The 10,994-nt window shown below is 30.0% G+C and overlaps 2 pseudogenes; both read right to left on the reverse strand.

The window, feature by feature from the left end:
• Positions 1-7,077: 7,077 nt before the first annotated feature.
• Positions 7,078-7,521, reverse strand: LOC147919084 (cytochrome P450 71B13 pseudogene; annotated as a pseudogene).
• Positions 7,522-7,523: 2 nt separating this feature from the next.
• Positions 7,524-8,043, reverse strand: LOC147919085 (cytochrome P450 71B14 pseudogene; annotated as a pseudogene).
• Positions 8,044-10,994: the final 2,951 nt, after the last annotated feature.

Genomic DNA, 10,994 nt, shown 5'->3' on the forward strand with positions numbered 1-10,994 from the left:
AGATTATACAGTACCTAAAGATCTATTAAGTTAGTTTTGAAGATTTTTCTGGGATTAAAAATTTAATGCGTATAATTGTTTTTGGAAAATCAAAATGTATAGATGTTATCAAGCTATTTATGGCAATAAACATATCAAATTAGGTCGATTTAAATAGTTCAATTAATTGAGTTTCTACGAAATGTTATTTTAAAAAAATCGTTAGGGGTTAATGTTATAAATAAAACAAACTAAATAAGCAAAACTTAAAGGTCGTAAACCAAAATATACTTCAAAAATATTAATATAGATTATATTAATTATCATTCAGTTATTGCAGTAAAAAGAATTTTTAAATTAATAAGAGCAATTTGGTATTGATGAAAATTCAATTGGATCACTCAATTAGAGTATCCAATATCCGACTGCATTTAATATGGATCTTACCAATAATAACTAAGAATTATTTTAAATAATTAAAAGGAAATTTAATTATGAATTACTTTAATAAAATACTTAATTTTGTGATTAGAAAATATTTTATAAAAAAACAAATTGCACAAACTTAAAAAATAATATTTCTTTTATTATAAAAATATCTTTGTAATTCTAAATAAAATACATAAATAATGATAAATTTTCTACCCCATCAAATGAATATTATTTATTTATATGATAAATTCAATTTTATATGTCTAATAGTTATAATTTAATAATATATGTCTATTTGCTAGAATTAATCAAATATTTTATAAAAGCTTAAAATAAGATTTAAAATATATATAGAAGCACAAATAAAGAAATCTTATAATAAAAATGAATAATATTAATGAGAATTAATGAGATGTTTCTTATTATATTAAAATCTTAAAATATCAATTTTATTATTTTTACTAATATGTAAAACGAACAAATTAATGTGAATCAATAACAAATAAAAGATAGTCTGAGATTTCTCATATCTAAATCAATTTAATTACTTAAAATAATGTAAAATCTATAAACGACATTAAATATAGTTAAAACAAAATATTTGATCATTTTTGTTTTTGAAAATACATTAAAAATAATAATATTTAAACAAAAAAATATTATCATGCGGTATATCTCGGATTAATTATTAGGAGGCCAGTCAATATAATCAATGCTAGCGAGAGCGTATCTAAATGTTTCAATTAAAAGAAATAGTTTTTACAAGATGGTTCCAAAAATCATAAAGTGTTTGAGTAAATCTTGCGGACTTCACATACTTTGAAAAAATAAATAGTGTATAATTACATATCTATCTCATATATAGTATTATAATTCTAAAATATATTTTTAAAATATATAAACCAATTATCAACATTTAAGTTTTTCTTAAAAAATATATGTATTGATGTTTAAAATTATTTGTTATTTATATTCATTATTATTTTTTCTCTAAAAGTTTTATAAATTACAAGGATGATGCCGTTATAACAAATATGAAAATTGATTTAGTAAATTGTTGCAAGTCATGTGAACTCAAGTCGGCGAATGCGGGCATGCTATATACTTCTGCAATTCCGTATGATGGTTTTTTTTGCGGATTAAAATCTTTAAACCGTTGAGAGACGGGCCTAGCATGGCGGGTTTGATTATTAAACCAACACTAAAACTATTAATTTATGTCATATTATATCGAGTATAGTTTGAAATTAATTAAGTTACAAATTATATCCTTATTTATTATATAAACTACAAAATAGTATACATATTTTGATTAATAATTTTCTAAACAAAAAATATTTAATTTGTATATACATTTAAGAAACCAAAATACCCTAACTCTACCATACATCGATATGTTGTTCTACAAAACAAAACAAATCTAAAATTTTATATATTATCAATAAGAAATTTGATATAAAAAATGAACACATTTTAAGTTATAAACTATAATTATAAAAAATAAAAATAAAAACATATGTTTCATGCTGTAGCACTGCTCCAAACAAAATGATAAATTAATTAGACACAAAATTATATAACTAAAAACTAAAACCAAATAAACTGAAAATTATTATCTAATATAAAATAACTAAAAATTTGTCATGGGATACATTGCGAGTGAAAACTTAGTATAGGAGAATATAATCAAAAATATCTGAAGAGAGATCCACAAATTACCTTAAACTTAAAGTTTGTGGCGGAGGAGTTAACACTGTTGGGCGAGGGAGGGAGAGAATTTGTCTGCTTCTACGAATGAAGAAGTGAATTAGTATGTGTGGCTTGTGAGAATTGAGAAGAGGCGTAGGATATATGACTGTGTGGTTTGCTTCTATGTACGTGGTAATTGGAATGCTTTGAAGATACGTTCATTTTATAGTGAAGCCGAATAAATATCTACTGAAACTATTCCTAAAAATATTTTGTGAACTTATTTTAAATTCAACATATCCAAATTTGAATAAGATTTTTCTCGCGGGCAAAAGTCCACCCAATTTTTGTTAGAATTTTCTACGATAAGATTGAAACTCATATAGGTTAATGCTACGAAATAGTTCAAAGTACCATGATTTCAAACAAGATACATTGAACCCCACACGGCTCTAATACATTACTTCGTAACTATGGATGGCCCAAATTTCAGAGAGGGAAAATGGTATGGAGATGACTAATATGATAGCATGACTTTTCTCGCTCTTTAAATTCTGAGAGAAAATGACAAGTATCCCTTATTGTCCTATGTTCTGTATACGTAAAGACTAAAAGTGATATTAAAAAAAAGTCATTGTATCTAGAATGATCATTTGATTTTGACATATATAATTGTACAGATATATATGTACAAGGAAAGGTACAAACTATTATATTAGCATGCATGGTGCTAAAACTGAAGGTGCAAATTATTAATGAAGGCAGCGTTAAAATTTTTCAAGAAGTATCAATATAATAAAAAAAGGAAAGTGTTTCTCTCGAGAGCATGATATTTCAGCTTCAACTTTGAAGCATGTGCTGACACTTCAGAAAAAATGAGTAACCTATCAAATTAAGTCAATTAATACAGATCAGCAATTTTTTTAATTACGTGGACAAAACAAAATATAAATGAGAGCGTTTAATCGATTGCTCAGTTTCTTTTCTTCGTTGCCGTGAAACCTATATAAAATGCTCGCTGTAATACCAATCTTCTTCTTCGGCTTCTTTAAACTATCGACTGACTGTGCTGCTGATCCTAGCCATGGCTCTCTCTACCAATCTGAGCCATGGATGATCGATCGGTTGTGGTGGATTTCTTCTTTTTCGATCCACCATAATCTATTCATCAGATCCAGTGATGAACGGTTACGACCATAACACATGTATATAACTATAAGCGTGTGTGATGATGTAATAAGGTAACAAGTTTCAAATATATAAAAAGAGTTTCTATTTCTCGAAGAGACGACGTCTCTTACTCAGTTTTGTTCTTTCTCTTCTCAATATTCTAACACTCCTATTTTGTATCAATGCCTTTTCCATAGCAGAATTATCCAGGCAAGATTCGCGATGCATCCTTCTTTAACGTCTTGTCAAGGTTAAACTTCTACATCTCTTATATTTCCAAATGAATTGCTTCTTCTTTAGTTACCCTGCTTGCTTCTTCATTCTTCAGCCTCATGGGTTTTTCCAGGTTCATTGCACTGATATTGGACCTGATTACTCCCTCCCATGGGCCATGGCAGAAGGAAAGACAATTTACTAACACTATAAGGCAAGTTTTTTTTAATGATAAATTCCACTTTTCTCGCTTACAGGTTGTTTATGAGTCAATCACATCTTCTACAATTGAACTGCTTTTATGATAGGAGATGGAAAGCACTTGACAAATGTCAATTGTGTGGCACATGATACATATGTTTACTTTTCTTCTTGGATTCTATTTGTATCAGCTATGATCAATTCCTCTCAAAATCATCTTGTTAAGAGATCACTTTTTGATAAGCTTAAGTTAAAGAGATAAGAGAAACCAAGAAGATAGAAAATACTGTATGTAGCTAATGTTTTGTAACTGTGATATTAACTTGTAGATTTCTCTACATACGTGTGAGTTTAAGATCTTCTACTTTAGATTAGTAGCATGTGCTTCTATTCATTAATATGCTGACCCTAGCTGCCAGGATTTAATTTGTTTATTTCTTTGATTAGTTCAACTAAACATGTACTTATCTAAATACAATTGAAGATCTTCTCTCTCACTTGTGGTGCACAGGTTTTATTTAAGAATGTAGACGGACTGTGATATAGTTTTGCTTTCGGTAGAAATCAAGGATTTTAATAAATGAGCTAAACCAATGCGGCTGAACCATTTACCCCACATTTAGGTTTTCATCTCATTAGAAAATTATATATCTCTTAGCCTTCGTAGTTTTCTCCAAATGTAGTTCTCTTCAAATATTTAAAGAACACATTTGAAGGTCAAGATTAGAAATGAACAAATTATTACCGTCTTCCCTTTTGGTGGTGTGTAATATAGGAAAAAGGGGATCTAACTGAACAAATTATTACCGTCCACAAAAATGTGTTTAAATGGACAGGTCCATATAAAACCAACAAAAGAAATGAAAAGAGGCTTATTACGGTCACAAATTTTCAATGGCAATATTGATTATTGTGAACATGAGTTGACGAGTATACGATTAATCAAAACTATATAATTATAGATGATTAAATTTTAAACTACAAAAAAACACCTCAAAAAATTAAACTAGACCAATATATCTCCCACAACAAGTTATAGGAAAAAAAAAACATCTCAATAAACATAGAATACATTAGTTAATTGTAAAATTATCTGTAGTCGACTCAAATGTAAACGCTTGTAATAACAAATATTACGGAGTTACAAATCATTGTAGGTTTGTCATTATTTTATTGTTTCATTGCATTTCTATATCTTATCGTTTTCAAAACCATAATTTTCATAGTTAATCTAATTTCAAAAAATAAAATAAAATATATATTTTTAATATCAAATATATTTAAAAATAAATAAAAAACATCCCGCGGCATGGCGCGGATCTAACCTAGTAATAATAATAACAAGAAATTTAAACAAATTGGTTGAAACATGTATGGTACAAAACTTTAAAGTGTCGAGACGTGTATGACAAAAACTGGTTGAATGGCAGATTAACGTTATTAAGACAAATAAATGAAAATTTATTAACCAAGTTTGATCAGCTCTATCTCTATGACTACCAGAACCCGGTTTATATGACTTTTACTAAAGTCTAAAGTGAATAGTGTATCTGTTTTTAATAAAAAGGAAGTACACAACATTGTTTTGGTAGACTTTATAATTTTAATAAATGGTTACAAATAGGTTATAGATTAATTCATATATTAATTGGTTACAAGTTGATAGTTCATATATTAATGATAACAAATAAAACCTTAATTGTAACCGAAAATCTTAAACGGGATATTCTAAATTGATAGTTCATGGATATTCCAAACTTTATTTTAGGAAGATCACGTTGTTTCCAAAGATCTCCAATCACAATATTACCAATTTATTTTGCTGAGATTTTATTGATAGACCACAACGTTAACCAAGTTATTAAAGGGGATAAAAATATACTCTCAATCATAAAAAGAAAGTACACAATCTTTTTTTTCTTTTGTATAATAAAACGGAAGTAAACAACTTTTTTTTGTAGAATATATAATTTTTATAAGTTGATTACAAAATAGATAATATATTCAGTATAGGTTGATTACAAAAAAAAGTTATAGATGAAATCCGTGGGCTATATGAAATTACGAATACACTTAAGAATATCTCAAAGAATCCTTTTAAAGATAATATTCCAATGATTTATACAATTTCCAAAAAAAATCTTAATTATTCCATATATTGTTACACCATATATAGTGTTAGGCATAAAAATATACTGTTAGGCGTAAAAGAAATAAAATCTTGGCAATTAATCACACTTAATCATGATTTCCGAGATTTTATTGTGGATTTCAAAATAAAATCTAACCTAACACCCTTCCAAGCTTTAAATATAAATCAATGTCTTTAAAACCGGACTGGAAGGTGAACCGGAAGTCTTTCGGGTCACTGGGTCAACAAGTCGGACCGATTGAATTACGGGTCAATTAGTTTATTAGTTTGATTACATTTTATGAATATCATCTACTTTTCTATAAATATATGAACAAAACATACATAGTTAAGTACTAAACAACTAAAATTAAACATTTAAATGATTAGATAAAATAACTAACCGATTCTTTTATAAATAACAACATTTATTTATAATTTGGTTTGAGTTTAAAGTGTGACCAAAATAAAATATTTTAATTTGAGACCGACAACCCGGTCCGATCCGCCGGTTCAACCACTGGTTCACGGGTTTTTAGCGAGTTTTTATGGTTTTTTGCGGATTTTATTTGTTAGGTTTTTAAAGGTTACCCGGACCGAATACCTATCGGGTTGTGGTTGAATCGAACAGACTGGCCGGTCTGGTCCTGGTTATAAAAAATGATATAAATCATTCAGATCTCCATTCACTAAAACACATCTCTCAAATTCATACCAAAAAATAAATAATAATAACAATCATTTCTCAGTTTACAATGCTAAACCGTCTTATAATTATATTTTATTTTGAAATTATAATACAGATAAAATAAATTTCAACCCGTGCTTTAGCACGGGTCCAAATCTAGTTATTTTATATGGAGATAATAATAGTTGTACCATGTCTGTCCAAAAGTAAATGATGTTTAATATGGAGATCTATATAGTTGTGTAGTTATTGCTTGCTTCTTAAAATAAATGAAACAAAGTTGTTAGATTGATGATATTTGTGTTATCAATTGTTTGGATAAGTTCATGGGATTGAAATACGGTTTTGGAGCTCACGAGCACTCGACAACTGTTGAGTTACTGCTAAGCTCTAGCCGTAGTAAAATTTTATACCCGACATTTTTTGTTTCCGTCATTTGATTCGGTAGTAATAATCCCAAAAAGTTGTCTTTACGCTACAAGATATCGGATTGAACAAACATTTCCTTAATATAGTAATGATATAGTAAGATCTTCACATTCTTTATTCTGTACTATGAAATTAAAAACTAAAGTCAAGTCCATTGAGTAAGAACGGGGATAAGCTGAAGCGGAGTTTTCTTAGGACTGACAAGTCCATACGATTCTTCAAGATCAATATCTTCTACCTCCATTCCTTCCAGAAGCTTCCAATCGAAACGATAAAGAAGATTGATAAGAGTCAAATGTACCAAAGCCATACCCATTTCTATACCTGGGCACATTCTCCTTCCGCTACCAAATGGCAAGAGCTCAAAGTTTAGACCTTTATAGTCAATGTCGCTAACCATAAACCTTTCCGGGATGAAAGCTTCCGAATCTTTCCAAATTTTTGGATTCTTATGAACATCCCATATGTTTACATAGATCCTTGTTTTCTTTGGAATGTCATAACCTCCAATATTTATATCTTTTGAAACCTCTCTTGGAATTAGTAATGGCACAAGCGGGTTTATCCTTAATGTTTCTTTGATCACCATTTTCAAATACTCGAGTCATTCACTAACTTCCAATTCAAGTTAACCAGTTTCTCCATTGAAGCGGATTGTTTAATGAATTGGACAAAAGAGGCAACTTCTTCTTGTCTTATATGTGGAAATGATTTTACCCTTTTCGCGATGTAGAGTTCAATGACCGTCATCTTTCGTACTTCCCTCCAGTATTTGCTATATGGAGAAAATGTGAGATCTTTTATATTGTATGAGTGTCTTGCAGCATAAGTCATATAAGGCCGGGAAACACAATCCGTGTCAAACGTTTTTAAAACATCCTTCACCATCTCTGGAGTTGACACCAGAACCGCAAACACATTTCCAAACTTTAGGGACATAAGCGATCCATATTTTTCAGATAATTTGAACATCGAACGTTGAGGGTTCGATCCCAATTAGTGCAACTGTGCAAGTTACCAATTATAGGAAGTCTAGGTGGTCTGGGAGGCATATCTTTTTTGCCTTTTTCGTGTTCTTCACAAATGCAACAATGATATACCACAAAATCATTCTGCTTCCTACAGGAAAAGGGATAGTTTATATATATAAGTAGTCAATATTTTCTAGTTATCTCAATATTTGAAAACAAGTGGACGATTGACCCAAAAAAAAATGCCATCTTGAAAATATAGAACCGCGCTAACACAAACCACCATGATTGTTATAACTTATAAGGCAACAAAAAAAGTACAAGGGTCCTTTTATTTTGCCTAGGCCTAGTTTTTAGTTTGACATAATATATTGATCTTGTAGTATTTGATCGATTAATTAAAGAAAACGGCCTAGACCCAGTTATTTACAAAGAGTCATCTGTGTGTCTTATGTCTTCCTGCAATTATTATCAAATTTTTATTATTTACTAAGTGTTGGCCCACGCAAACGCGTGGGTTGTGGTGTAGTCTATTTTTTTTCGTCTTCCTTGTTCTCTTTTTTGTATTTTTTTGTTTTAAGTAGGCATATATGGGCTACCAAGTCACCTGTATATATATACCATATCTTTATACCATTTGTTTAGATATGTACAATTGTGGAGGTTATATTTTAGTTAATGTTTCTTTTTTAATGTGGAAAATAGTTGCTGTTGTGTCTGAGTTTAAATTATGTTTCAAGTATTGTTGTCTGAAGAATGATGAGGATGTTGTTTTTTGCTATTGAGGATCCAATCATTCAATGATATCCTTCCCAATACATTTACTGTATTTTATATTTTCTCATTGACTGCTTATGTAATATATGGTTTTGAGTTAAGGAAATGACGGAGCGAAGTATGGATGTAAAATTTTGAGTAATATAATTTCATATGTATATATATTATATATATGTGACTATAAGTTTAGCTAACTACACTATTTTATAATATTTAAATATAACATTCAACATCTTTTTTCAAAAAAAAGTAAATAAATTTGTGGGAGGAATGAATGTAGAATTATTGGACAGGAGTTATATTTGAGTTAAATAGTGATAAAACATTGTGTTGGGTTTTTCCCCCCTCATTTGCTAATATTTGACATCAAAATATGTAAAGATGCTATAACAATACAATTAAACCAATATAAATCAATACTCTATAAATAATTAAATCCAATAAAATAATAATTTTTGTAAATGATGATGATAAGATAATAAGATAATAGTTTTCTGGAATTCTATGTATTTATGGTCCAAAAATATCATAAATTAATAATTATGTTATTATATGTATATAATATATATGATGATATAATAATGTATGCTTCTCCTAAAACTCATATTTATTAAACAATTTTTGTTTTCTATTTTCAAACTATAATAATATAAAATATTTTAGAACATGTCATAAAAATAGCTAAAACTTTTTTAAAAGTTTTCAATTTTTAGATATGCATCATTTTGATAGACTATTAAAATACAATAATTAATATTGACATAATTGTTTTTAAATATATTTCATCTGTACAAGTAAAATCGAAATATTTATAACTTTTTGTCAAGAAGGTTTACTACATATTTCAAATACCATTCTTTCTTTTTTTTGGACAATCTCAAATACCATTCTAAAACCATAAAATGTGATTGTTCTAACATGTAACATTGGACACGTCCAATAGAATATTTGGTTTGTTTTTTGTGTTGGCCAATTTTGGAAAAACCCAAACTATTTTATAGGCCACTTATAATACAATCCAAAAATAATTTTGTGTGCCTCTTTTTTTCATTTGTTTGGTAAGCTGAAACTATACATACATATACATATATGTATATCTTCTTCTTCGTCTAGAATCTACTTTTCAGACGAGAATTTGTGAGAGAAAATCAAACGAGTCGAAGAAATTTGGTCGAGATTGGAGACAATAAAGACAATGTTAGACAATGTTAAGATGGAGGCTGCGGATCGGAGATGTTTTTGGAGATAATGAAACGGTGAAGATGACAATCAGGGACCGACGTTTCCAGTTGATGGAGGCTGTTTGTGTGTTTCTTGTAAGTTTGGTTGATTTGCTTTTAAAGCTGTGATTCTGATAACGTTTAATCAAAACATGATCTAACGGTAACAACAGAGGAATAAAAACAGAGTTGAGTATTATTGAATAAACTGATAATGAAACAACGTTCACAAAGAAACGCAGAATCACTTCTCACCTGCAAGAGTCTCGGAAGAGAATCTCTTAGCAAAACGAGATGGGAGAAAGCTCTAGAAAGTTATAGATATGTTTACAACTCTGAAAAAGCATAAAAAGTAAAGTGAGCTAACAATGCTCATATATAATGCCAACACACTAACAGTGTTAACCGTTACTTGACATTGACAGCCTGCAACCTTATCCTCGCACTCTCTGCCAGCTTGATTATTCTTTCTTCACGCGCCCGTCACTCTCTTATCCGAAACCTTAAACACCACGTGCGCCAAATACCTCTTTTACTATATCAAAGCTCCCCTGTCGAAGAACCTTGACCACAAGGTTCAAAGGCCGGAAACTTGCGCTGTAAGTCAAACAAGAACTCCCAAGTAGCTTCGTCCTCCGTTTCATTAGTCCACTGAACTAAAACTTTCGTTACTGCCCTTCCTTGCCTCTTAACCATTTGACGAGCCAAAATCTGCACTGGTTCCTTGACACAAAGATCTGAAACAACAACTGGAAGCTGAGACGAAGTGGGAACATCTCCTACCGCTGCCTTGAGTTGTGACACATGGAAGACCGGATAGATCAAAGAGTTATCAGGAAGTTTACCGCAACGGTCAGCAATCTTGTAAGGAACATAGTACTTCGGAGCAAGTTTCTGAGAAGAACGCACAACCACCAAGCCTTGACGATAGGGCTGCAACTTGACAAACACAGACTCACCAATCTCAAAGTTACGCTTCGAACGATGCTTGTCGCTACTTGCTTCATACGATGTTGAGCTCTCATCAAATGAAATTTGAGGACCAATAACATAGCTTCACGTTCCTGTAAACTTCGGGCCATAACCGCAACCTT

Source organism: Camelina sativa, chromosome 20 (genome assembly GCF_030686135.1).
Source record: "Camelina sativa cultivar CO46 ecotype springtype chromosome 20, ASM3068613v1".
NCBI lineage: Eukaryota > Viridiplantae > Streptophyta > Magnoliopsida > Brassicales > Brassicaceae > Camelina > Camelina sativa.